At 42.7% G+C, this 27784-nt stretch overlaps 1 protein-coding gene and 1 long non-coding RNA gene across 6 annotated transcripts in view; one reads left to right on the top strand and one right to left on the bottom strand.

Annotated features, from left to right (window-relative positions):
- The window catches only part of ADGRB3 (adhesion G protein-coupled receptor B3), a 443824-nt gene that overhangs the window by 360517 nt on the left and 55523 nt on the right, over positions 1-27784 (top strand). The window lies entirely within an intron of this gene.
- The window catches only part of LOC310704220, a 113352-nt gene continuing 109561 nt past the window's right edge, over positions 23994-27784 (bottom strand). Inside the window, exons 4-5 of the long non-coding RNA XR_014524655.1 lie at positions 26119-26256; positions 23994-24110 (exon numbers count right to left, since the gene is read on the bottom strand). This is a non-coding gene — a long non-coding RNA (uncharacterized lncRNA). The remainder of the gene's footprint in view (positions 24111-26118; positions 26257-27784) is intronic.

Genomic DNA, 27784 nt, shown 5'->3' on the forward strand with positions numbered 1-27784 from the left:
AGTGAGGCGATATTTTAACCACAAGTCCCAATTCAAATGACATGCTGAGCCAAACCATAGCTTGGCTTGGTGCAGCAGCAAAAAGAACCAGGGGCAGACCTACCAGCCCAGGAGAACCATATGAAAGTCTTTATATGTGCTCTCATTTTTTTTTTTTTTTTACCAGTAATATCAGCTACAGCAGTTCAGTTCAGCCATCAGAATAATCCGCTGTTTGCCTCCTGAGTTGTATATTGTATCATCCAGCGTGTGTTTTCCCCAGCTTCCGCATCTTCTCATGCATTATGCGTTTAACTGACACCCGCACTGATGAAGTGTCAGCTTTTTGTTTTGGCAAACAAAATATTTTCCAGCAGCATTGCTTGTGCCCAGCTTCCCTTTGTTTGTGTGTTTATAATCATGCTAATAATGATGAATCAGTTCCCACAACAGCTGAGAATAAATAACATCTGCATATGCCAGGTCTGCAATATCAAAACACAGAAACACCGCATGTTCGTCATTTAAAATACCACTCTTTTTATCATCTGTCATATAATGGCGTAGCTGAGAGACAAATAACCCATCCATTTAAGCCCTGTTTTGTGCAGTTCAAAGGAATAAGGCAAGCAATAATGATCTGGATGTTAGTGCCATACTGCCAGCCTGCAAGAAAAGATAGACCTAATGACACCATATGAGGCAAAGGAGACTGAAGGAAGAGACTGTTAACATACTAAGAGTTGGTTAGTGCTTGCCTAGTCATCTGTGACAGGACTGATGCTCTTTGAGGTGAAATCGATAGGAGGTTCAATCTGCCTATTCCCCTCTTTCCACTCCCAGATGATCAGGAGGATAACCAATCATCTGATGGGGGCATCGCACACCAAATGGGGTTTCCTAGTTCCAGGAACCTTCTTGTGCAGTGCTTGTTTGCTTTTGTGCTTTGTCCAGCTAAGGAAACAAATTCAGAGGAGTGCTTTCTAGTTATCTTTATAAGTCCGTTTTGGAGTACTGTGCTGCCAATTCAGCGAAAACAATGTGAGAGGCAGCAGTTACGAGTTATCGGTCTCTGTAGCCACAGCAGGCGCTGTGATTCTCCAGCGGTGTGACTTCACCCCTGGAGGTGTGCCCCATTGTCTCTCGAGACAGACGGAGGCCAACAGCAGCACTTGCTTTTCATTTCTCTTGCCAGCTGAAAAGGCTTAGCACAAAAATTTCACATGCTAATCATAAGTCTTATTGCGCCACCACCCCAGTTATAATGTGATGCACTGAGCATTGTGCCATTACCTCAAGCTATGATGTTGTTCTAGGGTAGCACAGATGCTACACATGTGACGTAGGCAGAACTGGCAGCGCAAATATTTAAGGTCAGAGCGCAAGTTGGCACCTGACCTTAACTCCTCAAAGGGTGAGATGGGGATCTCAGGAAGTTGGTCTTTCCCATCATCTCCTGCCAGATCCTTTTAACTGGAGCAGTCAGAGACTGAACCTGAGGCCTTCCGTCTGCAACCAATGTGCTTTTGCCACTGAGTGGTAACTTCTCCCCACCTGAACTGCTCTACCAATAAGGGCCCAGACTTAACATTGCCAGTAGCAATGAAGGAGCAGAGGGGGCCTTCCTAGGCAGACAAAATGCAACCTGTCATAAAAGGCACATTCAGTCAGTGTGATTTCACCGCAACGCCATCCATCAGCCTCTTTATGTGTTCGACTAATCACTTGGTATAGTAAAAATTAATTAATGGATTAAGTATTTTGTCAGAGGCTAAATGTCTTTTGCTTTGAAAGCAAAATCTCCTCAGGATTTATCCGGCGGTAGGAGACCATTATCCTGTGACAACATTATAATCCACTGAAATTATCTATGTATTACCATGAATGTTAATGTGCATTTCATTTTGGTAATAACTGGTGTAAATTTACTCCTTTGGCTCATGTTCGGAAATGTTCACTGACAGCACTTTTCAGCAATACCCATTTCTGTTTTAAAATTAGAGAAGTGTTTTATTTTGTTTAGTCTGGGCTGAATGTGGCCTGCCAACCCACACTGCTTTACCTCAAGATCTGACTGAGAGATAGTGCTCTGTTCCATAGAGCTCAAGGACAGACTTAGTATTTTATTCCCTGGCCCCACAGGAGATAAAAGACCCCTCTGGCTGTCTTTTAGATAGGATCTCTAAAGAGCAGTGGGGGGAGGGGATATTTTATCTCTGATTTCAGTACAAAGGACCACAGTGCTGAGATTGGGAGATAAAAAATCCCTCTCACTGCCCGCTAGGTAGGATTTTTAGAGTGAAAAGTGTAAAGTTAATTCCACGTGGTGGACAGTTAAGCTCTTCTTTGTAAACCAGGGTTTCCCAAACTTGGGTCTCCAGTTGCTTTTGGATTACAATTCCCATCATCCCTGACCACTGGTCCTGCTAACTAGGGATGATGGGAGCTGTAGTCCAACAACACATGGAGATCCAAATTTGGGAAACCCTGCCGTTGGGTGAGGTGAGCATGGCAACATGTCAGCCATGACTATCAAAGCCAGCCCAAATTGTAGAACCCCTGCTATATCAGGATTACCCTTTCTTAGCTGAAATCTTTTCTCAATAGGTCTAATTATTAATTTCAGTTCTCTTCTCCACTTCAGAAAACAAGTAATCAGGAAAGAGGACACAGTGATTTTGAGCTCAAGAAAGTTAGCATCCGTTTCAGCGGCAGAGCCAACTACAGCGCTCCCCCCCCCCCCTTTTGCATTCGCCAGCTGTTATTACCAATCTATCTATTGCCTTCAATAAACGAAGCAATAAGAGTCACTCAAGTATCAAAGTACCATCAGCGGTAAAATGGAAGCGTGTGACTCATGCCAGCACCGTTGAGCTGGGTTGCTGAATTGCATTTGTATCAGTTTTACTGGGCATTTTGCCACTAGGAACAAACAAAAACATTGGTTTTATTTTGAATAAATATGGCATATTAGTAGGGAATGATTTTTTTTTTAAAAAAAAAATTGTGCTGCTCTCCCCTAGTAATAAGAATAGATTCCTCTGGATTAGATTCTTAGACACAGCAACGAAAAAGACACCAACTATCTTCAGGATGATGCTTGTGGCTGGTAATTAGATGAGAAAGAGTGAACCAAAGCCATTAGATGCTAAATGGCGTTTAGAATAAACATTTTGTTGATTAGGAACCAAACGAGATTGGTTTCCTACCCTGATTCAAACCCCTCCATATAATTCTCTCTATTTGGAGGTTACCTATTCTGGAGTCAAATTTAATTAAAACATTTTTTTAAAAAAAAACTAGGGGGGAAACTGCATTTCTATTTCAAGCCTTCTCTGCAGGATTGGCTACTGCACTCTGAAATATTAAATCCTTGTTTTTAAAAAGGGCGAGAGGCCATCCTTAGCCTTCTGGGAATGTAGCTTGTTGAGGCTGTCATAATGATCCAGTCAGGTTTGAAATCATCTGTCAGTGACCAGACTCCATCACTTCTTCATTGTGTATGACAACCCAAGATGCTTATTAGCAGAGAGAATTGCATCATAATTCAGCATAAGAGCTGGCCAGGCCCCAGACATCTTCAAATTTGAGAAATGTTTTGTGTTTATATTGCCGGGCCATTTCAAATGTTTTGGCTCCTCAGCCAGCACACTGATAAAACCCCCAAGTGGAGTGCCCTTTCAGGTTTGTAATAGCTCATCCAGATCTGCTAATGAGGAAACAAAGAGTACTTTGACAGGTATTAACTAGTATCTGAATGTGGTCCTTGCCTTCCATTGTATCTGAAGCTGTATCCCAGATATGATAGATATACTGTTAGAGCAAAAATGAATGCCCATAAATTTAAGATTGACACACATTCCGAATGGTTCTTGAAAGTTTCATCCAACCTTCCATCTGTCGTCGTCGTTTTCCTGCTTACAACCTGCGAATCCCTACCCTTCCTTTCTGTCTTGCTGCTCAGCTATGCCTGATTTTGCAGCCCTAAACAAGTGGAGGTGGTGTTATCTCCAACTGTTACCACTTCTGTTGAACTCAGTTTGTGTCTTTTCCTCTTTTTTAAGGAGTTTGGTTGATTTATGAGCTCAAACAAAGCATTTGTGTGAATTCTTATTTTGCATAATTGCTTATAACCACCTGGGAGAATCTGGGTTTCCAAACGGCAAGATGCCCAGTACACTGAGGTATTGAGGCAACCAGGAGATAAAATGTAGGCCCGTGGACATTTTTCTTCTCTGCATGATGGGACAGTGCCTGAGTGCATTCATGAGTCTGTTGCTTCTCTTCCTCTGCTCTGCTTCAGTGGGTACACATGGAAGTTGTGCACCTGAACTTTCCAGGGGCCGGGTGATCTATGTGCACATCCCACATCACTGTCCAGACCTCCCTCTCTGCACTGCCAAAGTTACTCAAGATCCAAATCTTGAGAGGGAACACCAGTGAGAGGCGAACAAAACCCAGTATCTTCAAGAATGTCCTGGTGGTCCGCTTCTCTGTGCGCATGAGGTGCCAGGGGGATAAACAGGGCTTTATAGATTCCTTCACATGTGAATATTGAACCTCACATGGGGGAGAATTATATCCAGGTCACGAAATGCTTTTATTTTTCTTACAACGTGTGAATTTAAAGCAATATGGCTGCAATCCTATACACATGTACTTGGGAGTGAACCGCAGAGTGTGGTCTGAAGACACCTGAGGCCACATCTTGCTGAAGCAAAGCAATTCTGGGTCTGGAAGGGGAACCACATATATGCCTCTTAGGGTTCCCTGCCAGGAGAAAGATGGGATGTACGTACCAAAAAATAAAAGTAATCAACATAGTGGGGCTTAAAGGTAAAGGGACCCCTGACCACTAGGTCCAGTCGTGGCCGACTCTGGGGTAGCGGCATTCATCTCACTTTATTGGCCAAGGGAGCCAGCGTACAGCTTCCAGGTCATGTGGCCAGCATGACTAAGCTGCTTCTGGTGAACCAGAGTGGCGCACGGAAACGCCGTTTACCTTCCCGCCGGAGCGGTACCTATTTATCTACTTGCACTTTGACATGCTTTCGAACTGCTAGGTTATCAGGAGCAGGGACAGAGCAATAGGAGCTCACCACGTCGCGGGGATTCGAACCGCCGACCTTCTGATCATCAAGTCCTAGGCTCTGTGGTTTAACCCACAGCACCACCTACGTCCCTATAGTGGGGCTTACGTCTGAGCAAACATGTATAGGTTTCAGCTGCATAATTGTCTATAATTACATCAACATTATAGGTCTTCACAAAGGAGAGTAAATTATGGAAGTCCCTTGCTAGTGACCTACCCCAAAGCCCAACAGAAGATCCTCTTGTTCGCAGACAGTTGGGAACACTCCATATCCCCAGTGATGCAAGTAGGGGAAGATTGGTTGCTGAGAAAGAAAGGATGGTTAAAGTTGCCTTGTTCTTTGTTTAATCATTGTGCTTGAGAATTTTTTTTTATTTTTTGGGGGGGCATTCGTTCAGTTAGTCTGTCAAAGTTGTTCTGTATTGATGGAATAAAATGGCTAATACAAGTAAAGCTAAAAGGATAAGGGGGTGGGGTGGAATAACAAAGGAGAATCTATTTTAAACACATTTGCTGCAGTATTTTTTTTTAAGATGTCTTTTATCATAAAGGCATAGTTAGAACTGGAAAATTAGAGCTAATTTAACATAAAGAAGAGTACAAGCAAATGTGTAAAATCTAATTTAAGAGATAACATTGATTAGTGGGACTAGAATTAAGCATTGCAGAACATCAAAGGATGTTGAGAGTTGCAGTTTGTTTTCCTATGATGAACACATTCCAGAGGTTTCGGTTGTTGTTTTTAAAGACTAATATATTTTAATTAAATAGCATTCGGCAACCTAATTTTCCCCTCCCCCACCCACCATTCTTTCCATTCTGTGTTTTTTTAATGGAAATCATGTGGTTTCAACAGTATTCCCAAGTTACAAGTAGCAAAATTTGTTTAATTCAAAAATCTTCAAAATGAGGCATTTGGATTGGGAAACCAGCATCCCTTCGCTATAAAGCTCATTTACTTAATTGAGCTTGTGCCAGCGGAGTACTTTTTAAGGATCTGAGCATGAGAGACTTAGGTGGCCACCACCCATATGTACTTGAAGGCTGCTTAATTAGTTAGTGCACTAAATTTCCCTTTGGACTTGTTATCATCTCAATCATCCTTCATCTTGTCTGATTTCATTCTTCCCAAGCTGCCATTGAGAGTGCTAATGTCAAGGATAGAATAAGGACAATTTTGCAATATGTCATGGCAGCTCTGAGCCTAGAAATCTGCACCCCTCCCCTCTCATATTTAACCTAATTTTCTCCCCCGTAACTTAAGCTTCTCCTTCGGTCCTCCTTGGCTAATGAGAACAATTGATCCCTGTTGTTTCAGTATGAAAGACCAGCACCCCTTGGCTTATCATCTAAGTTTAATTGGTTGGGTACTGGCACCTTAATTCCATTTGTACTGTGTCAGCAACTGCGAAAAGTAGTAAACTACCGAAATTCACACCGGTGCCTTTGCTAAGTGCTTTGTAACGCCTCTGACAACTTTTGTGGCAGTGACATAGAACTATTCAAAGTGTGAGGGAGGAGGGCTCCTTTTTGCTTTTCTTTTTAATTAGGGATTTGCCAAGTACATTGTGAACTTCCAGGGTTAATATTTCTTTACTATGAACAATGTAGCACAAATTATTTGAAACAGAAGATGCTTTCCTTTCCTTTCTCATTTAGCACAACTGTGCTAAATGAATACATGGCCTTTCCTTGCAGAAATGCGTACCGTTTCTAGGGGAATTGCCAGGTTGCGTGTAAGCAATGCCAGCCCCAAATTTTGAGAGGCCCTTGCCCAAGAGACCCAAAATGGGACCCCTGTATCTGACTCGATCTTCTCCCTCCTCACTGTTAGTAAGCACTGCACTATTCGCGTTCTCTTTCCCTTTGGGCCCAATCTGCACAGTTGCCCAGAGGCATACCACATGGCAGGTGGAGGGTACTGTTTCACCTCCTCACTCTTGCCATTGCCTGTATATATCGTATTTTTCACTCTATAACACGCACCCGACCATAACACACACATAGTTTTTAGAGGAGGAAAACAAGAAAAAAAATATTCTAACGAAGCAGTGGATGTATGAGTTTTGTGGTTCATGCTGTGGCCACAGACATGTGATCTGACAGTGAGTTTGGAGTAGCCCAATGCAAAAATCCTGAAGATCCATGTGGATTCATGCTTTGTAACCACGTTTTTGCACCACTGCGGCCCCAGGCAACAGTGGGTGTGTGATTTTTTTGGTGCAAGATGTAGCCATGGACATGCTATGTGATCTGATGGTGAATTTGGGATGACCAAGTGCAAAAATCCTGAGGATCCATGTGGATCCGTGCTTTGTAACCACGTTTTAAGTAGGGAGGGAAGGAAAAGCACTCAAGGGACAAGGAGCACGCGTGGGGTGTGTGGAAAAGGATGCTGCTAATAATGCAGAAGAGGGGTTTAAGGGGAGAAGAAGCACGCGTGGGGTGTGTGGAGAAGGATGCTGCTAATAATGAAGAAGAGGGATATCAGGGGAGAAGGCTCCTCTCCTCTCCCACTTTGCTCCTTTAAAGCAAGCAGGCTCTGCTTTTCTCCCTCCTCCCCGCTCATCCCCGGCTTAGCGAGCTGAAAAACTTTGCTGCTATGTAGCGAGCTGAGTGGGGAGGAGAAAGGGACAGAGAACCTGCTTGCTTTAAAGGAACCAACCACTCGTGTAAGTGGCTCCTCTCCTTTCCCGCTTTGCTCCTTTAAAGAAGCAGGCTCTCTGTCCCTCTCTCCTCCCCACTCAGCGGCTCTGCTCCCGCTTTGCTGTTTCAAAGTGAGCCACGGAGGAGGGAAGGAAGGGGAACCACAGATCCTCTGCTCAGACTGCAGCAGATCCCCCCGCCACCCATAGGCATTCCCTCCATAACATGCACAGACATTTCCCCTTACTTTCTAGGAGGAAAAAAGTGAGTGTTATGGTGCAAAAAATATGAAGGGGGCAGTTTCAGCAAGGAGGAGGAGAGCCAGAAAGCTCCAGAGATCATCAGCGGGTGTCTTGTAGGTATGTGGGCCTTTGAAAAGTGCCTGACAATGCTGTCCCTGTGTATAAGACATAGAGTTAGGGTTGCATGGAATAAGTTTATAGAAGAAAGTGTCTTTAGCCTCAAGAGGCTATGCCAAAGTTTCTGCACTGAATTCCTAGGACATATTCCATCATCTCAAAAAGGTATTGACCGCATTCAGAAACAAACCTTGTGCACGTTCGCTCTAAAATTAGGCCTACACATCTTGTAAACTACCAAACGTAGGTCAAAAGTATTGTGACAGCCAGCCGCCCCCCACACTACAATTCTCTAGGCTCCATTCGTGGCCAGTGTTGGGTTGTATTTAGCTTATCCCAAGTTTCCCTAACCTGGTGCCATCCATATGTTTTGGACTGTGCCCGCCGAGAGTTGTAGTCCAAAATGTCTGGAGAGCACCAGGTTGGGAAAGGCTTGCTTAGCTGGCCACAGGTTGTGCAGAACTACCCTAAACCCATGCTTGGAAAGTGATTGGCCTTGTTCACACAGCACAGTTTGGGGGGCTCAGAGGTGTATAAAAATGTCACCATTGTATTCAGTGGAGGGTCACCAGAATTCTCACTGTCTTACCAGTTGCCTTTGTCTACCAGTTGTTGGGGATCACTGGTAAGAAGAATCATGTTCTGCTCACATCCTGCTTTGAGGGCTTTCCATCTAGATGAAAACAAGTTGCTGCATAAGATGGGGTTTCGACCTGATCCAGCAGGGCTCTTTCTTATGCATTCCCTGTGCATATTGACAGTGGAACAAATCACAAGGCTCTTTGGATGATGGGCAGTGTGCCAATGTTATTTTGCCGTATATATAATTTCAAGAATTGTGTTACATTTACTCTTTAAAACCGTCCAAGACGAATAGAATGCAGCAGAGAGAAAAGGAAGAGGGTGGGGGAAGGAAAAATCTATAGGGCTCAAGAGTTGTACAAAGGTTTAGAGAGCCACCTGCCCCAGCTTCCTGATGTGGCATTATTATATTTTGAACTTAAGTCAGTGTGTTGATCTAAATGTGCAGATAGGTGACATTTTGAACAAACTGGTGATACTCTGCATGGTTCTCTTATTTCCATTTGGGTAGTTTTCTCGGTCCTGCTGAGGCTTTGTACAATGGTTGCCTTGACTACCACAGAAATCAAAATAACTTCAAAGATCAGCAAAACCATCTTCACGGTGTGCCAGTTTGCCTCTCGTTATAATACTCTAAGCTTTTTTATATTTTATTTTAAGGGGTCCTAACACCTCCTGATTCTTCCTGCTGGCTCCGGTACTGTTGTGTAGTAGTAATAATAATAGTAGTAGTAGTAGGCTTAACGAAAGCATTGTGGCAGGAGAGAGAGAGGATTTGCTTCAGTTCCTGGTAAGGCACTTTCAAGGAGGCTTTGCCTTGGCTGGAAATGAGCCAGGAATATTTGTCTTCCATTTCCAGGGCTGCTGGTGGCACCTCACCACCAGCTTGGCCTGCAGTGGCACAAATCCACAGGTCATTTTACATTGGATGCATGCCCAGTGTGTGATCAGTCCACTAGACAAGAGTCAGCATACACTGAATGAGTACCCAGTTGGCTTGCGCAGCATCGAGCCAGATTTTAGAAGCACAACATGTGCTGGTGAGACAGAAAGAGAGTAATTTGCCAGAGCTGCTGAGTTCCAGGTGCCCATATGGTGACCGGAGCCAGGGACTGCTTGTCCAATAATGAAACGGCACCTACCTGGAATGGCTTAATAATGCCGAAGTAGCTGAGGAAGGTTGTGTCTTGCAGCTCTTCAAGCGGCACACTCTGAGAAAAATAAAACCGCAGAGACTTTCCCTCTCCTCTGTTCTCCCAAAGCCTCAGAGAAGCTTCACGCCTCCTCAAAGTCTCCATGTCAAGGAAGAGCCATGCAGAATTCTCACTAAGTGGCTTTCTCGGGAAGCATCAGATGTGGTTCTGAGGACACCAAGCCCTGGGATTCCTCCTGGCCTCCCTTGCCATCTCACAGGCCCTGTTAAGTGCTCAGTTGCTGCTGAGCATATCTCCATCTGCTTAATCACTGGCAATGTTTGAGCATCTCTTCTACACTAGAGTGCTCCCAGCCCTGTTATGAATGACAGGAAACCTTTATTATTATTATTATTATTATTATTATTATTATTATTATTATTATTATTATTATTTTGGCCAGGGAAGGGGGTAGCCTTAGAATGGAAAGCAAGCTCCTTTTGCTTTTTAAACTTCTGTCTCTTTATCTGGATCCATCACTGGCAAACCACATTGTGGTCTGCCATTTCTCGTTTTCCAATTTTCCCACAGTGACTGACACGAGGCAGTGATACATGCCAAGAGTGTGGTGCAGCATTTTGACTTTGCCAGAATACATTCCGGCTTTCTTTAGGGGCTAGCGAGCTCGCTACAAATCTGCAAAAAAAACCTTGAATTTCCTTAATTAAAGGTTTCATCTTCGGCATCCGAGTGATTTGTGAGTCAGAGCAAGGAAACTTGTAAGGCAGTGTTGAAATGGTTCTGCCAATGCAGGTTGCAAGGATCAATTGATTAGCTGAGCAGAGTGCCATCAGCATAAGAGCACAGGGAGGGGAGAGTGAATGGAAAATCATTCTATACATAGTGGTATCAACCAAAGATAATAGAGTACAGTATGGGTGGAAAACAAACGTGCTGCCACCCAACTCGATGCAAAATGAAATAGCCAAGTACCACAACTTAAGATTTGTGCTTAGCAGCTAAGAATAGCAATGTTAATTACAGATAGAAGGGAGAGAGGTAGGCAAAATTGCAGCCTCATCCAGATGTTGCCGCAGCCCTACTTCTAAAATAATTAGTAACAAGGATTTACCATAAAGCTGTCATGGTGTTAACACCTTGAAGGATGGGGAACCATTTATCTCCTGAAATGATATGCTTGTCATGCATCAGGAAGGGAATATTAATGAGGAAAGGAATCGTGGGTGGAGTGGGGTGAATAATGGCATATTTAAAGAGACGAATTAAAATCAATGACGAGAGGCACACACACACAAAAAAAACAAATGAGTCATTTATTAGGCAGTGACTGATTTAGCTCAGCACCTACTGAAAATTCTGCCCTCATTGGGACGTGTGCTTCAGGCCTAAATATTGAGGTCTGTAAGCTTAGCAGCTTGACCCAACTGTTGAGATAATGTACAAAGCAAACCACTCAGAATTGTTCCGAAGCCCTGTGGCCTAGACTTCATTTGAAATCTCATTTTTCCACTGAGAGGAGACAATACTGAAATTAAACTGCTATTACAGCATTGCCCTAATTTATAGCATCATTGATTAATAACACAAATGTATTGAATGTTGCTGGAACGACTGGCTGTGTAGCTAGCAGAGAAGGAGAAATTGTTCCTTCCTCAAGGAGACTGCAGTCTAAACAAGAAGCCGCCAGCCAAATTGGGCATGATTTAAAGTTCTAAATTAGAAGTCATGGATATTTAAATGTGTTCTCTCTTTTTAGTAAATCCTCAGTGAAAGGCCAGCTTACAGGAAACATATATCCTCTTAGTGCAATGATCGCAAGCACTTTATTAGGGGACACAAATCATGCTTCCTCATTGAGCATGCATCTCTTACCTATACATACATGCATATGTAAGCAGCCATATCTCTCCAAATAAGCACCAAAAATCCTAAAAGAGAAGCAGATATCTACTCCTACACAACTTTTCAACGATAGACATTTATCTATAATTTGGAGGTAAAATGAAAGTTGGCACAGAGCTTTACAGCAATATGACTTTGAGGAACACTGAATTTCACTTTGCAATGCAGAGAAACACAGTCAAGGCTGCATCAGAAATGGCTGCTTCTAAGAACCAAGTAAGAACCCTGCTGGATCAGACCAAAGGCCTATGTAGTCCAGCTTCTTCTACCCAACTCCAGTAAAACAGGTGCCTCTGGGAAGCCTACCAGCAAGACATGAGAGGAATAACCTCCTCCTGCTGTGGTTCCCCAGCAGATGGTATTCAGAGCCACACTGCCTCCAAACCTACAAGCGGAATGTGGCAATCAAGACTTGTAACCTTGTCATCCATTATAACTTCCAGATACTGTTGCATAGTCCACCTTGTCTCTGACACTGGGCAACCCATATGTGTTGCCTGTGGCCCAGCGCAGGTGCCAAGCCCACCCATCCTGATTCACCTATACACACACTGGTTAGCTTTGCTGCCTGTGTATGAATGGTTGATGGGCTATGAGCATTCTGTATAAGCCACTTCCAATGCAGCTGCGATGGGAAGGAAATCACTACGTATTATGGGCGTGCGATGGGGGCCAAACATTCCATAGTTGATGGAAACTGGTGCAAGGAGGATGGCAGCTTATGGTACTTGGATTTAAAATTGGAAACCCTCTTTGAAACAGATCACTAGTGCCACAATCTAAAGAAATCTGCTTTAAAATGGGGAGAGTGAAAAGAAGGAGATTTTTCTTCCCAGGTGTTCCGAAGTGCAGAACATTGCATGGGTGGAACAATCTACTGTCTCTTTGTTTGCATGATAGCCCACTCCACTCCCACCTGTTTTTCTCCCCATCAGATGTGTGCGTGTGCGCCTGCCTGTGCCTGTGTGTGTCTGCATGTGGGTGAGTGGTTCCAGGGTGTTGTCTGAATGCACATAAGGCCACCACCCTGCTGAAGCTAAGCAGGTCTGTGGCAGGTCAGTGCCTGGATAGCAGATCTAGAAGAAAGGTAAGGTATAAATCTAATGAAATAAAAGAGTGTGATGGGTTGTAGACCTGGGGGGTGCATGAATGTTGCAAATGCCCCTGCCCTAGCCACACCCACTGATACAGCTGTAAAACTCTGACAAATTCAGTCCAAGCATGCAAATTCAGAAGGAAGGAGATCCTGTGTATAGGATATGCACAAAGATTATTTCTATATGGGCCATGGAAAAATTAAATAAAATGTTAGGAATCTTTGCCAGGAAGACTTTTTCCTGCTGATTCCATCTGCCTTATAATGCCTATGCAGTTGCCATTAAGGCCTCTTTAGCAGGCATTCACACTTCCTTAAGAACCATTAACACCTGATTAACACATGGCTGGAACATTTCCCTTGCTTCATTCATTGTGTTAAAATTAAAGGAATACCATTGAGGAACATGGTGTGGTTATTTCTTTTAACAGTAAGCAGATGAGTTTAAAAAACAACAACATATGTACATAATTTTCTAAGTAAATGGACAGTAATATTGGTGGAGACCCTTAACATGATAGAGAAATGGAAGTCTCTGGAGAGTTGGTATGGGCCTTTGCAGGTGTTTGTGTGGTATGAAACTTACCATATTGCAATAAAACTGTGTACTGTATGATCATAATATCGTAGAATTGTAAGGGACCCCAAGGGTCATTTAGTTCAATCCCCTGCAGTGATTGGGCCTTTTGGGCTGGATACAATCCCCTCTCTTTCGTTGTGAGTGCTTCTGTGTGCTTGGAGGGGCGCGTCTATGCATGTGTAGAAGACATAGGAGCCAACTCCTAGGGGCTGTGGGGGCTTTGCCCCCCCCCCACAATAAAAAAATTAAGGGACCAGGCCCCCACAAAGTTGATGGGCATTCCCATTCAAATGGTGTGTGTGCACTGCATCATGGGATCAATTATGTGGGGCAGGGCTTACCTGGGCCCCCACAATATTTTATTCAAGTTGGCACCCCTACTAGAAGGTGCTTCTAATGAATCTGGCAGCCTCATGGGGTTCTGTTCCAGGTGTCTGAGCTTCAAAACGTGGGACTGTTGCCAGAAAGAGGGAGTAAGAAGCAGCCTCACATGAGTATGGCCTCAACCCTGTGTGGTGTTGTTGTAGTTGTGGTTCTTATGCCTGTTCTTAATTTAGCCATCCTCTGAAACATGTACTAGAAGAACCAGTTGTCTTGAATTACTGCCAATTAATAATATAAAAATTAACAAAAAAAAGGAAAGAATTACTGCCATTACTTATATCTGCTTGAGTTAGTGCTCTGTTGAGTGAGACTGAACTCCAGTTTCTAAAAATTTCTCTTCCCCTCCAAAAAAAACCCCACTCCTATTTTTCTGTCTCATACTCTGGGCACTTTAGAATTTCTTCAAAATTGCCTATTTTATGAGAAGTAAACATGCTTTTTGGGGGGGTTACATGTATTTCTTCTTTCCATTATACATTTCTCCAACACTCTCCAGTTTCACATCTGCCAATATTTACTGTAGAAAAAGAAAGGCATAGGAGACTTTACCTCAGAACATCTCCCCATGAGCTTTAATTGAAGTACGGGAAGCATGGGTGCCTGGCTACTAAGCACCTTAGATTGGCGCACTTGCTTATTTTGTTTGTTTCTTTTAGCTTTAAAAACAATCTTTCCACAATGATTTATTTAAAAGCAAATTGGCTTCTCATAAAAACACACACACACCCCAATGAACAGCTGTCAGGCATGCAGTAGGAATCTTCTCCACCTTCCCATGTGTACAGAAAAGCACAGCAGAGGAAGCCAGGGGGTTTTCAGGAAGAGTGGGGACCCAGGAAGGCTGCAGACTACCAAAGAAATTATTTGCACTCACAAACATCCCTTGGCCATCTAAAAGAACACAGTCTGCACAACAAAACAGCTGCACCCCACCTTTGAGAATTTCGTTGAAATTTTCTTTCCCTCATTTGTTGATGGAAAGTGGTTAAAAGGGGGGGGAAGCATAATTTTTCAGCACAGCCAACTTTTCAGCACATCAATTGTAAGGTCAGGGTAAGAGTGCCTCCGTGTCATGAGTTACTGAAATGTTCCCCACGGGTAGGACATTTTTAATGTCCAGCGTGGCTCCTTTCGTTCTCTTAAACAGGGACTATCCTGTTGTAAACTGCTGAAGGACATTTCTAGCAGGTGATACGGCTTTCTGAAGAGCAGAGACAACATGGGAAAGTCAGAATACCTGCAGTGGGAAAACACTGAAGACTGCATGCTCCAGCCAGCCAGACAGTTGCTGGTATTAAATAATTTCTTGTTTCAGCTGCTCTCCCACTGATCTCATATGCAGTGTGCATTTCCTAGGGAAAGGTGCCTGTTTCTTCTTTATTTAGAGGGTTCTGATATGGAACTGTAAAGTGGATGGGTTTAAATCAATACACTATTTTAATCCTATACCATGGCAGGCTGCCATGCAATAAAACCAGATTGCTGCTGCTTCAACTTATTTTAATCACTAATAGTGAGAAATGGAATTGCTGCTGATTTTCCCTTTCCAGCCATCATTTTGATTAGCAGGGAAACGCCCTCAAAATTGCAACAGTTTCTGTTCATAAGATCTAATATGAAATCTGAATCGATATTGGCGCATGTGGGATGGAAGTATACTGTGGTAAACACCAATTAATGCAGATGCCCCCCAAATACCTGCATTATCTGTACTAGAGGAGTGGGGGGGCATGCACACTTTGATGAGGAAATGCTCATATATTCCAAACACACATAAGACTTGCACCTGCCATTTAGTCAGAAGAGAGGAGGGAGAGGTGTATGTTTAGTGTGGCTACAATGTCCTGTATCTACCGGTAAATAAATACCCAGCATCAAACAAGGGTCACCTAAAACATTTCTCAGTCCTGATCATTTCAACATTTCAATGGGAAATGAAACTGTTTTGCTTTGGCAAGATCCTGCTCAGTGATACCAATCTTACCAGTTTTAGGTGTATTTGTTTTGTTTTGTTTTGTTTTGTTTCTTTTGAAAGATGACTTCCTCACCAGTCCACTTTGTAATTTGTAAGGATTTAGATGATGATGGTGATGATTTCTAATGTTCTGTAGCTGGAATTTTGAAGATATGAAAGTTAGCAGTGAGATAGATAAAATGTTTATCTGCAAATGAGTTCCTGGGCAGAAAATCAAACCATTTAAGGAGCTTTGCACATTCATTTGCTCTTGCAGGTGTTAATTGTGCCCTTGGCATTATTCTTCAGTTCTTGGGCCATTGGGCTCCAAGATGTAGTTATCTCTCATACAAAGGACAAAACTACCCAATTCCAAAACAACCAGACTTGGGTCTGCAGGACTAATCCTTCTAGAAACAACCTATGGAAATATTTTGGTTCTAATATTTTTGGTGTTGCATTTACATTACGTAATTGTTAATGCAATCGTCTATCTACCTGTGAATACTGCAGGCCAGCAGACTTTTATTAAATTAAACCAGGCTATGGCATATGTCCAATATGTGATTGCCAGTCATCTATAGCCTTAATATTTAATTATGAAGCTTTGTTATAAAAATGCCTGTAGCCTTGTCAAGGGCATTTCTCTTCATTTTCCATTTTATCTTTGAAGGAAAAGGGAAAAAAGGCTTTACGTGCTTCTGAAGGGCTCTTGAAAACATTCTGGAGCTGCTAGAGTCAGAAAGGGTAGCATCCTTCGAAAAACAATTCACATCCTAATTCAGCTTGGCAAGGATGGAGAGCCATTCAGGGGCTTTCTTCCCTTCTGGACAACTCTTCAGGGGCCACATGCCAGTAGTGGGTATGATTGGCAGAGCAACAAATGTGAAGCAGCTTAGTTTCTCAACACACTCAGGCATAGTCTATCCTCCATCCAGGCAAGCGAGAAGCACTGAATGTGCAAGAGCACATTCCATCCAGGCAAAAGCACTTATGGAGAATGCAGAGCAGAATCAGTACAGGGAAGTGGGCTGGGGAGAGAGGGTGTGGCCTAGAGGGCCACATTTGGTTCTGGGCCCTGAACTCCTCCCATTTACACAGGCCTAATTGGATGAAGAGTTACAACACCTGTGCTTCTCCAATATCTTTTTTCTTTTTCTTTTTCTTTTTTTTTTTTGAAAGCCAAAATCCTTCTGATCCAAGATGGGGAGCAGAAGCTTGTATTTATGGTTGCATTCAACAAAGTAATTTTGCTTTGTGTCAGGACTTCTGCCTGTGCAATGGGATGTTCTGTTCATCTTCTCTCTGTGCACCCCACCCCATCTGCTCCAGAGGGTTGGGTGAAACCCCAGAACATATTTTGGGAGCACAGTGAGAGGGAGAGGAAGTCCCATTGCACGGGCAGAAGCCCCTGTGCTAACATGACTACTTTCTTGGAGACAACTCTTAATTCCATCATCCCCCACTAAACAGATATTTGGTAAGATGTTTTATTCTTTCATCTATCTATCTCTATCTATCTATCTATCTATCTATCATCATCATCATCTATCTATCTATCTAATCTATCATCTATCATCATCTATCATCATCTTTCTATCATCTATCTATTTTTAAAAGGCAACATGTGGCAAGCCTCAGCTGCTCAGTGCATATTTGGTTGTATCAAAGACTCTGTGCATATGGCGTTGAATTTACCGAAGACAAACATTATAGAATCATAGAGTTGTAGGGTTGGAAGGGACTATGAGAGTCATCTGGTCCAATCCTATGATGCAGGAATCTTTTGCCCAACATTGGGCTTCAACACACGACCTTGAGATTGTGTCTCACGGCTGAGCTACCTTGGCTTAGCTCAGTATGGTGCAGCAGTAAAAAGAACCTGGGATGAGGAGCCAAGTGGTTGCGAGCTCTGCTACAGGAGTTTGCACATTCACATGGTCTTGCTAAGTCATAGTTTGGTTTACCATGCCATGTGAACCAGGCCATCTTGACAAATCCTAACTATAAGCTATGTACAATTGCAAACAATTTTCACTTCTTCTTTCTAGCTTCTCCAATTGTCACTAGCTATCATAACATTAACATGTTCTGTAAGTCTGCTTTGCCTTGGAAGGATGTGCATTTATCTTGTCTAAATATTTGTTCAACATAGGAGGCACTGAGGGTCATGTTGTTTTCTAAAGTTGCAATTAATAAAATTTCCACTTTGTGGACTTTGGCAGAACTATTTTCTAAGGCAGTATTACTTCTCCGACCCATTTGTTCCAATAGGAGCTTTTCTCCCCAATACAAATTTCAAGCATGGGGGCTGGGGAGGACAAGTTTAGATCAGGACTACAATGCAGCAAAATGATAAACTCTCTTCCTCTCTACACTAGGCTTCTGATCTGGATTAGGATTCCACCATGGCAAGAAAAAAACCTGGCATTCAAGGGCAGGTTGTGAGATTAACATTGCTTGCAGTTAGACTCTAAGCATCGTTCAGCTCCAAGTGCTGCAAGCTGTGCAGACTGCATTAGGTGCTTCCTTCCAAGGGAGAAAAAGCATGCTTAATATTCAGCTTTTCTTTACTGTATACATATTTTTATTTTTGTTGTTGAACTTGTATGCTGCTTGTATGCACAAGCTCTCAAGAGTGGCAAACAAATTGTAGAAGAAAATTAAAAACACATTTTCTATAATAACTATCCAAATACCTACAGATATTCCAGAGCCCGCTCAAAGGAAGGCCAAGGGGGGAATATTTTCCAAAAGAAACATTTGGAAAGGAATTACTTGTGCCAGAGTTCGCGGGATAAATCCCCACTACTGCCGCCCAATCTGTCTTAAATGGTCTGAGAAAACTGGCATGGCTACAGAGCTGTTCTGCATGAACGCGAGAAGCCATTCAGCGAATGGTGATTGAAAATGCCACCATCTCTACATGAAGCAACATGCTAAGAAACTGAACAAACTGGTCTTTGCCTGTTCTGCAGAGGTGTTGGCAGTTAAAAGTAATATTTGGGAACAGAAACCCAAAGGGAACAAAGAACCCAAGCAGGATTACTTGAATTTCCCAAAAGCTGCACTGATGTTAGTTCGCAGTCTAAAGTGTGGAAGAGAGGACATGTGGCTCACATTAAATCCCTCTCCAACTGAATGCCTTTTAGCCAAGGGTGATCTAGAACTATTAGTGCTAAAATATGTAGGTATATATTTTAATGTTTTTATATGGTAAAATATAAATTGAGGAATGTTGGAGAGTAGGATGAGGAACTTTCTTCAGGCAAAGCATGTGCTCTACCGCTGAGACACGGTTCCTCCCTTGTCTCTGTGGCAGCAGTTCTGGGGGTGGGGCGTTGAAGGAGCAGCCACAAAATCAGAGCACAGAAGGAACTGCCCGTGTGTCACTGTGAATACTGGGTGTGTTTCTTTGTTAAATGAACAGTTTTGTAATACCGCTTAAAATAAGGTTACCAGACGTCCCCGTTTCCCGGGGACAGTCCCCGGATTTACAAATCAGTCCCCTGACAAAATCCATTGAAGTTGAAAAGTGTCCCCAGATTCACTGAAAAAAATCTGGTAACCTTACCTTAAAATAGCCACGGTTTTAACCCCTTTCTATTCGCTTTCATGCTTAATAGGGCTTTGGAGAATCCAAATAAACTTTGTGCTGCCATGAGTTGAAATAACAAGTTAACAAGAAATATATAAACAAATTCCTTATGTTATCTTTTTGTTGAATATCATGGGAGTTTGGCTCAAACTACTACATTGGTACCCCCTTGGGTTAAGAACTTAATTCATTCTGAAAGTCGGTTCTTAACCTGAAACTGTTCTTAACCTGAGGTACCACTTTAGCTAATGAGGCCTCTTGCTGCTGCTGCGCCACCGCTGCACAATTTCTGTTCTCATCCTGAAGCAAAGTTCTTAACCCGAGGTAATATTTATGGGTTAGCGGAGTCTGTAACCTGAAGCATATGTAACCTGAAGCGCATGTAACCCGAGGTACCACTGTATTCTGAAATCAGTGGAGAATTTTCAAATGGTTGGATTTAGCAACAACACTAATCAAAAAAGATGAATCAAAGAACTTAAAAAATAATAATTCAGGGATGTGGGAAATGGAGATTTTAAGAATTGGTTTGGATTTCCAATATTTGTTGTTTATATATCTGAAGTGTGCAGCAGTCTTCTCTTCTCTTCTCTTCCCTTCCCTTCCCTTCTCTTCCCTTCCCTCACTCTCCCCCTCTTGTGACTGCATTTCCTAGAAGCATGAAAAAAACAGAATAATTTGCTACCTGACACAGACATCTGTCTTCAAAGGCAAATTGTTTATTAAAGAGAGGAGAAGCAGGTTACTCAGATATTCATGCAAGTTAAACATTGAAAGCTCAATTAAGTCTTCCAGAGACAGAGATTGCATTGAAGAACAGGAGAAGTAATGCAAATTGCAGCGACTGAAAAACTGAAGCCAATATCTTTCTCCTTGTGGTGTCTGTGGGATAAGAGTACCCAAAGACCACTTCACTGTCAAGTTACCTTAAAACAATGACAGTGTGAGCATCCCCATCTCCACCCCCCACCCTTCCAGTCAAGGAAACTGACATGCCATATCAGAACTGTGCTAGATATTAACCGCCCAGCAAGCTGATTCCAAAAGCATCTGAAATGCTTACCTTAGAACAATGGCTACCCAAAAATGGTGTCAAACTACACAGACACTGAACCAAGCATTGACAATTCCTCTATTCTTGGGTGGCACTATGTTCTCTAGAAAGTGGTGCTGGAGATAGAAAACCATCTTAAAAACCATTCCAATACAAATGCAGACTGCAGAAGGTCTCAGCTTAAAAAGGCTTGTTGAAAGATAAGGGTCTTCAGTAGGCACCAAAAAGACAACAGAAATGGAACCTGTCTATAAGATTCAAGGGAAGGGAATTCCAAAGGAATCTATTCCATTTATGCCTGATCCTTCTTCCTAAAGGGGCTCAGGACAGCAAACAACAAAACAGCAAAACAATACAATTAAAATCATTTTAAAACTCCTAAGACACTTTAAAGCAGTAATGCCCTTACAGCTATTAAGTTCCAGCTTGCCAGGGTCAGTATATTTCAGCTGTCAAATGCTTGGGTGAACAGGGATGGTTTTTAAAATTCCTCCTGAATGTTAATAAGGCATCCCTACCCGCTGGGGCCACTGGTAGACTTTGCCACACTAACTGACTTCCATATGGATGGGTCAGGATTTACAATAAAGTTGGTGCCATCTGGCATTAAGAGCTTCACACTTGTAGAGCACAGATGCTCAGGCATAGTCAGGGCATCATTTAGAGAATTCACGGCAAGATGCCACATTAAAATGTGGGTTCTTGTTCTCTCTTTTACACCTTTAAGATCATTTCCCACCTTCTCCTCATGAGAAAAACTGAGGGGAAGCATTTCACTACCCCTTGTTTACAACTGGATTAAGGCCACCAGGAGCCAGATAAAATTGCTTCAGGAGTGCACTAAAAAAGAGCAATGGGGGGGGGGAAACAAAGCCCTATAAATTACCCAAGTCCCAATATAGCCGTACTGGGGAAAGCTGAAGGAGGTCAAAGACAGTCATTTAAGATTATTTCAACTCTTACTTACTTACTTACTTACTTACTTACTTACTGTACTTATATAGCCTGCAAAAGAACTTACACTCCATTACTGAAGACTGACTCACGGAGAGACAATTTGAGACTGATAAACTCTGAGAATATATCCGAGTACAGTGGTACCTCGGGTTAAATACTTAATTTGGTCCGGAGGTCCGTACTTAACCTGAAACTGTTCTTAACCTGAAGCACCACTTTAGCTAATGGGGCCTCCTGCTGCCGCCGCGCCGCCAGAGCACGATTTCTGTTCTCATCCTGAAGCAAAGTTCTTAACCTGAAGCACTTTTTCTGGGTTAGCGGAGTCTGTAACCTGAAGCGTATGTAACCTGAAGCGTATGTAACCTGAGGTACCGCTGTATGAAATTTATATAAACTTCATTTAATGAAAGTGAAATAAGTTTCATACTCATAAATATTCTCACAGAGGTTATCAGCATCAAATTGGGTTTCCTTGAGCCTGTTTCTTTATCTTTATTGCACCCCTTCCTCCAAGGAGCGCAGGGCAGTATACTGTACATCATTCTCATTCCCATTTTATCTTCATCGCAACCCTGTGAAGTAGGTTAAGTTGAGAGATAGTGACAGGTCCAAAGTGGGGATGAAAATCTTAGAATGGGGGTGGAGTCTTTCACTTCCACCGGTCTCGCTCAGATTTATTTTATTTATTTTTTGTAAATAATTCGTAAAATTTGATATTGCAGTTATTTTATTTCTAGCGGGTTTTGTTATTCATGCTTTGTTATAACATCTCTTCTTGTAATTGGAACCTGTGGGGAAAACGCACATCAGTGGCATCTGCCCAATGAATAGCCCAGAATAGTTTTAACGAGCATTACTGTCACTCAAGGCTTTACTGACCTCAATAGGCCAGAGCACCCATTACCAACTTTGGTTGGTGCACTAACTATGGCAATTCCTGGACAAGAGTAGCATTTCCACCGTGGACCATACATTGGTAACTTTGTGTTCTTCGTTAGTGCACTGTACTTGGGGGAACTCTTGTGCATGGCTCAGAAACTGCAGCTAATGAAAAATACATTTGCTAAAGTGCTTAGTGGGATTCACACATATCACATGGGTGCTGAAAGACTGGCTACCTATTAGCCAAGTTCAAGGTTTCATGTATTAAGTGAGCATTAAAACTTCCCTGTCTTGTGCATGAGATTCCTGGCATTTTTAAAACACACACACATACACAATCAACTTACAGCTTTTGTAGAAAACAAAACAAAACCAAAGTGTTCCATTTTCAAGATACTACAGTACTAGATAGGAGATTATTATATTGCCAGATTACTTATCTTCAACAGGACACGGGTGGTGCTGTGGGTTAAACCACAGAGCCTAGGACTTGCTGATCAGAAGGTCGGCGGTTTGAATCCCCGAGACAGGGTGAGCTCCCGTTGCTCGATCCCAGCTCCTGCCAACCTAGCAGTTCGAAAGCACGTCTACTTGCACGTCAAAGTGCAAGTAGATAAATAGGTACCGCTCCGGCGGGAAGGTAAATGGCATTTCCATGCACTGCTCTGGTTCACCAGTAGCAGCTTAGTCATGCTGGCCACATGACCCAGAAGCTGTACGCCGGCTCCCTCGGCCAATAAAGCGAGATGAGCGCCGCAACCCGAGTCAGCCACAACTGGACCTAATGTTCAGGGGTCCCTTTACCTTTACCTACTTATCTTCAACATCTAAATCTTAGGTTCTGGATCCAGTTGGGATACTCCTCATCTTCCATGTACATCAGGAATGGGGAACCGGTGGCTCTCCAGATGTTATTGGACTACAACTTCCATCAGCTCAAGCTAGCATGACCAATGTCCAGGGTTTATGGGGATTGCAGTCTAGCAACCTCTGCTGGGACACAGGTGGTGCTGTGGTCTAAACCACTGAGCCTTGGGCTTGGCAATCAAAAGGTTGGCGGTTCGAATCCCCACGACGGGGTGAGCTCCCGTTGCTCAGTCCCAGCTCCTGCCAAACTAGCAGTTCGAAAGCACACCCCAAAGTGCAAGTAGATTAATAGGTACTGCTCTGGCGGGAAGGTAAAAGGCATTTCCGTGCGCTGCTCTGGTGTCGGTGTTCCGTTGCGCCAGAAGCGGCTTAGTCATGCTGGCCACATGACCCGGAAAAATGCCGGCTACCTCGGCCTGTAAAACTAAATGAGCACCGCAACCCCAGATTCGTTCACGACTGGACTTAACTGTCAAGGGCCCCTTTACCTTTACCTAACCTCTGGTAGACCACAACTTCCTAGGTTCTGCTCTACATCATTTGAAAGAACAGAAATACAAACTGCTAAAGGCTACTTTTACATGGCACATAGTAACCCAATGCCAGCTATTAATATTAATTTTATACCACTTTCACTGTGCACAAAGTGCTTTCATTTTAGAATTATTCGCCATCACATCCAGCTTCATATAAATTATGTGAGGGAGGTCATTATATTCCATTACTTCAGAGTGCTGAGAGATCATCTTTCTTGAAAAATCCAAGCCAACCACTGTAACTCTTATTCAATCCTGTATTGTGCAAGTATTCACATTCCATGTGCGTTGAAATAGAACATTTTGACTAAATTAAAGAGACCAATTTTCTCCATAACCATATATGTCTTTATTTCTCTCCTTATATCAGTGTAGTGAGTGTGTACTTTTCTCAACATGATCAGTGTTCTGTTCACGCAGAATAGGTTTCCTTGGTGATCTTTGAGTTAAGAATTCTGCATTGGCAAGAGCTCTCTTGCCGCAAAACTCTGCAATATAAAAATACTCTTAAAAATTTACAAAATCTGCCATGGAAGGCAAATAATAACTGCGCTGAATGAATTCCTAATATTTATGCCCCAGCTACAGCATGTAAGCACAGGTATCCTCTGATTTTCTGTGCTTCCACTGTCATAATATTCCTGGTAGTGACTTGCAATCTCATACATACTAAACATGTTTTAACCATACAACCCATAAGCAAGTTTTTTCATGACTTCTGCCCCCACCTCATCCTGTGTCCATCCATTTCTGTGCTATATATTAGTAGCTGCACATATTGTCAATGCAGGAGCATCAATCCACCAAGTTGCACCAGCATAGTATAATCGTTCAGCAAGTGACATCAGTGCCAAATGATGCCCTAGACTCTCCACTCACTGTTAGCATGTTGATTCAACAGAGCTTATTAAGTCTCAAGCATGACTAAGACCTTTTAAAAACACCTCAGAGTAAAAGGAAATTAGGCTATTTCCAGTCGCCGTTGTGTATTTGTTCATTTTATGACATTTTATGACAACGAGCTTTGACAATGAGCATTCATCCTGAATTTGCTTGTGCAGTGCTTATACATCCTCCCATTAAGAATTTGTTCATCCCCCAAACTTTTCGGCACATTTCCCCATGACTTTCTTAATCAGAAAACAGCTGTGTGTTTTGTAACTGAAAAAGGTCATGCAAGACTATACAGACTAGAGGTGACCACTGTCTGACAATGACATTGAGTATTTTTATCACCAACTCCTGTATGGCAGCCCTAACGCATGCGCTGAATGCTGTTTATTAGATTTACATCCTGCTTTGCACCTAGAATCCTCAAAGTGAAGTGACATTTATGAACAGTCCCATTAACCACCTGACAAGTTAAACAAAAGCCCTCCAGAATGAAGAATATTTAGTTCTCGTATAGTTTCCAGAAGGCTTTCTAGAACCTTCAGAATAGGACACTGCTCCTGGAGAGGATTTTCATGATTGGACACTACATACCGTCCAGGGGAGATGCTGCCCCAAGGTCCCACCCTCCGGGAGATGCATAAAACAGGAATTTATCACCAGAAATTTCCCTTTCTGCTGAACTTAAGGAAGGGGAGCAGATCCTGAGATGATCCCAGAGCAGGCATGCCATGGTGTGTTAGCTTAAACTATAGAATACAACCATTCTTAAGGAATACATTCATTCTTAAGGAAATTACATCCATTCTTAAGGAATACATCCATTCTTAAGGAAATCAGCCCTGAGTGCTCACTGGAAGGACAGATCGTGAAGCTGAGGCTCCAATACTTTGGCCACCTCATGAGAAGAGAAGACTCCCTGGAAAAGACCCTGGTGTTGGGAAAGATGGAGGGCACAAGGAGAAGGGGACGACAGAGGACGAGATGGTTGGACAGTGTTCTCGAAGCTACCAGCATGAGTTTGACCAAACTGCGGGAGGCAGTGGAAGACAGGAGTGCCTGGCGTGCTCTGGTCCATGGGATCACGAAGAGTCGGACACAACTAAACGACTAAACAACATAGAATACAACAGCATAAGAAGAGGCTGCTGGATCAAGCCAATGAGTCTTCTGTTCCAGCATCCTGTTCTCCCAGTGGCTGGCCAACTAGATGCCTGTGGGAAAACCCACAAGCAGGATCCAAGCACAATCACATTCTTGACAGTGAGCTCCAGAGCCTATGTAACAGGGTTCACCTAATCCAGAATTGGATTTCTCTCACGCATACCAACACACACTTCTATTGTTCATAAGAAAACCAAATGTAATTTTAAATTTATTTAGGGAGGGGAATAAAGCACACACACACATTTAGGCTAAAGTCTTATACCCATCTACCTATGAATAAGCCTCACTGCAGTCAATGGGACTTATTTCTGAATGGGCAGTAAAATAATTGCAATGTTAATCATCTGAATTTAAGTGTTATCTTCTGCAACTTGCATTTGGTCTAAACGCTGAATTCTTTTTTATCCGTCATAAACTTAGTAGCTCAAGTATACTTACATGGTTGGGATTTTTGTTTCCTTGGTTGGATTTCAAAACCATCTTTTCATGTGGACAATCTTGTATACTGCAGTATTTTACCCAGTCAAGGGGAGGAGGCAAGCAACCAGAATGGGATGATCGGATAGCATGCTGAAGCTGTTAAATATAAGGATGAATGGTAATAAAATAGAGTTTGATTCCACAACTACCTACTGTGGTTGCTTCTGAAGATCAATATGCACACTATAACTTTCCTCTCTTCTATTCTCCCCTGTCTGTTCCTGTAACTGAAAATAATCCAGTTAGTAGGTTTAGTGCATAGTATGTTTTCCCCTGCCTGTCACTGCCGGCATTCGCAGGTACACCGTGTTGAGCCTAAATTTTTAATCACCGAAGTCAATAACACGTTTGTCCCTGATTTCATGGGGATTAAAATAGCATGCTTTTTAGAAATTGCCATGCTAAACATTCTGCATAGACTTGGAGCCTGATTCTCAAACCACTATACATTGCAATTCTCATTACACCCTCAGATCATATGCTCACCAGCCCTGAAACTAATGATTTGGATTTTAAACTGCAGGCTAAGTTCTGACGGCTCAAAGCAGCTTCTCTACCCACCCCACAATGGCCCCACATGCTGTAGCCCCCAGGCGCTCCTTGAAAAGCTGCTTCTGAGGGTGGCAGGAAGACTCCAGTTCAACACATACCTCCCAGAAAAAAATGGGACATCCCATTTTTTTACGTAACATCACAGGGGCCATTTGGGGTGCCACAACCTTGCATGCTCTCACGCTGTGCTCTCGTCCCCCCAAAAGTGCAGAAAAGTCCCCCCAAAAGTGCAGAAGCGCAGGTCACAAGACTTGTCTCAAAGTGCGTCCCAGTTTGGGGCTTGAAAAAGTTAGACGGTATGTCATGCGATGCAGTACTGAGGGGGGAGATACAGGAGGGAGGTTATCAGCAGAAAATGGTGACCTCTCCCATTGTGTAATGCAGTGGGCTTCTAGAATTCAAGCCATGAAGCCTAAACTCTGGGAAGTTATTTGAGGATTGCCATGGTGTGAGCTTTGCTACCTAAAACTTCAGTCCACTGATTGTAAGAAGTTGCTGTATACCTTTATTCTGCCTGGCTCTGTAATGTCTCCACTAACAGGCTTTCACATAGGAGATATTTCCAGTCTTACCTGGAGACATCAGAGATTGAACAGGGAAGCTGCATGAAACAAAGATGCTCTAAAATGGAGCAACATCCCTTTATCTTTTCACTTAAAGCAACTCTGTGGTTTCATTATGACTTGTAATACTGTTCACCGACAAAATATTATGGAAAGTATTTTGATTTTGATAGCTCTGCTATTTCTTTTGTTTAAAAAACAACAACAGAGACTTGTGCCACTCTAAAGGCTAAAACATTTATTATGGGACATATATGGTTTTTGTGGTTAGCTGCAGTCATCTGGGATCCAGAGCAAACTTGTACTGTTTGATGGATATATCATTCGGTTTGCATAAATGATTTGTATATAGTTTGAAGTATTTTAGTAATCTGTACCTTCACCTTTATGCTGTTTCTATTTATCATTTTGTGATTAGGAATAATTCTGCTCTCTTTCTGTGTTGTGACAAGGCATCTTCTTAACACCAGTATAGCAGGCAGGTACATCAGTTTATATACTTAAGATCA

The sequence above is a fragment of the Podarcis liolepis genome (assembly GCF_965112155.1).
Source record: "Podarcis liolepis genome assembly, chromosome: 3".
Classification (NCBI taxonomy): Eukaryota; Metazoa; Chordata; class Lepidosauria; order Squamata; family Lacertidae; genus Podarcis; species Podarcis liolepis.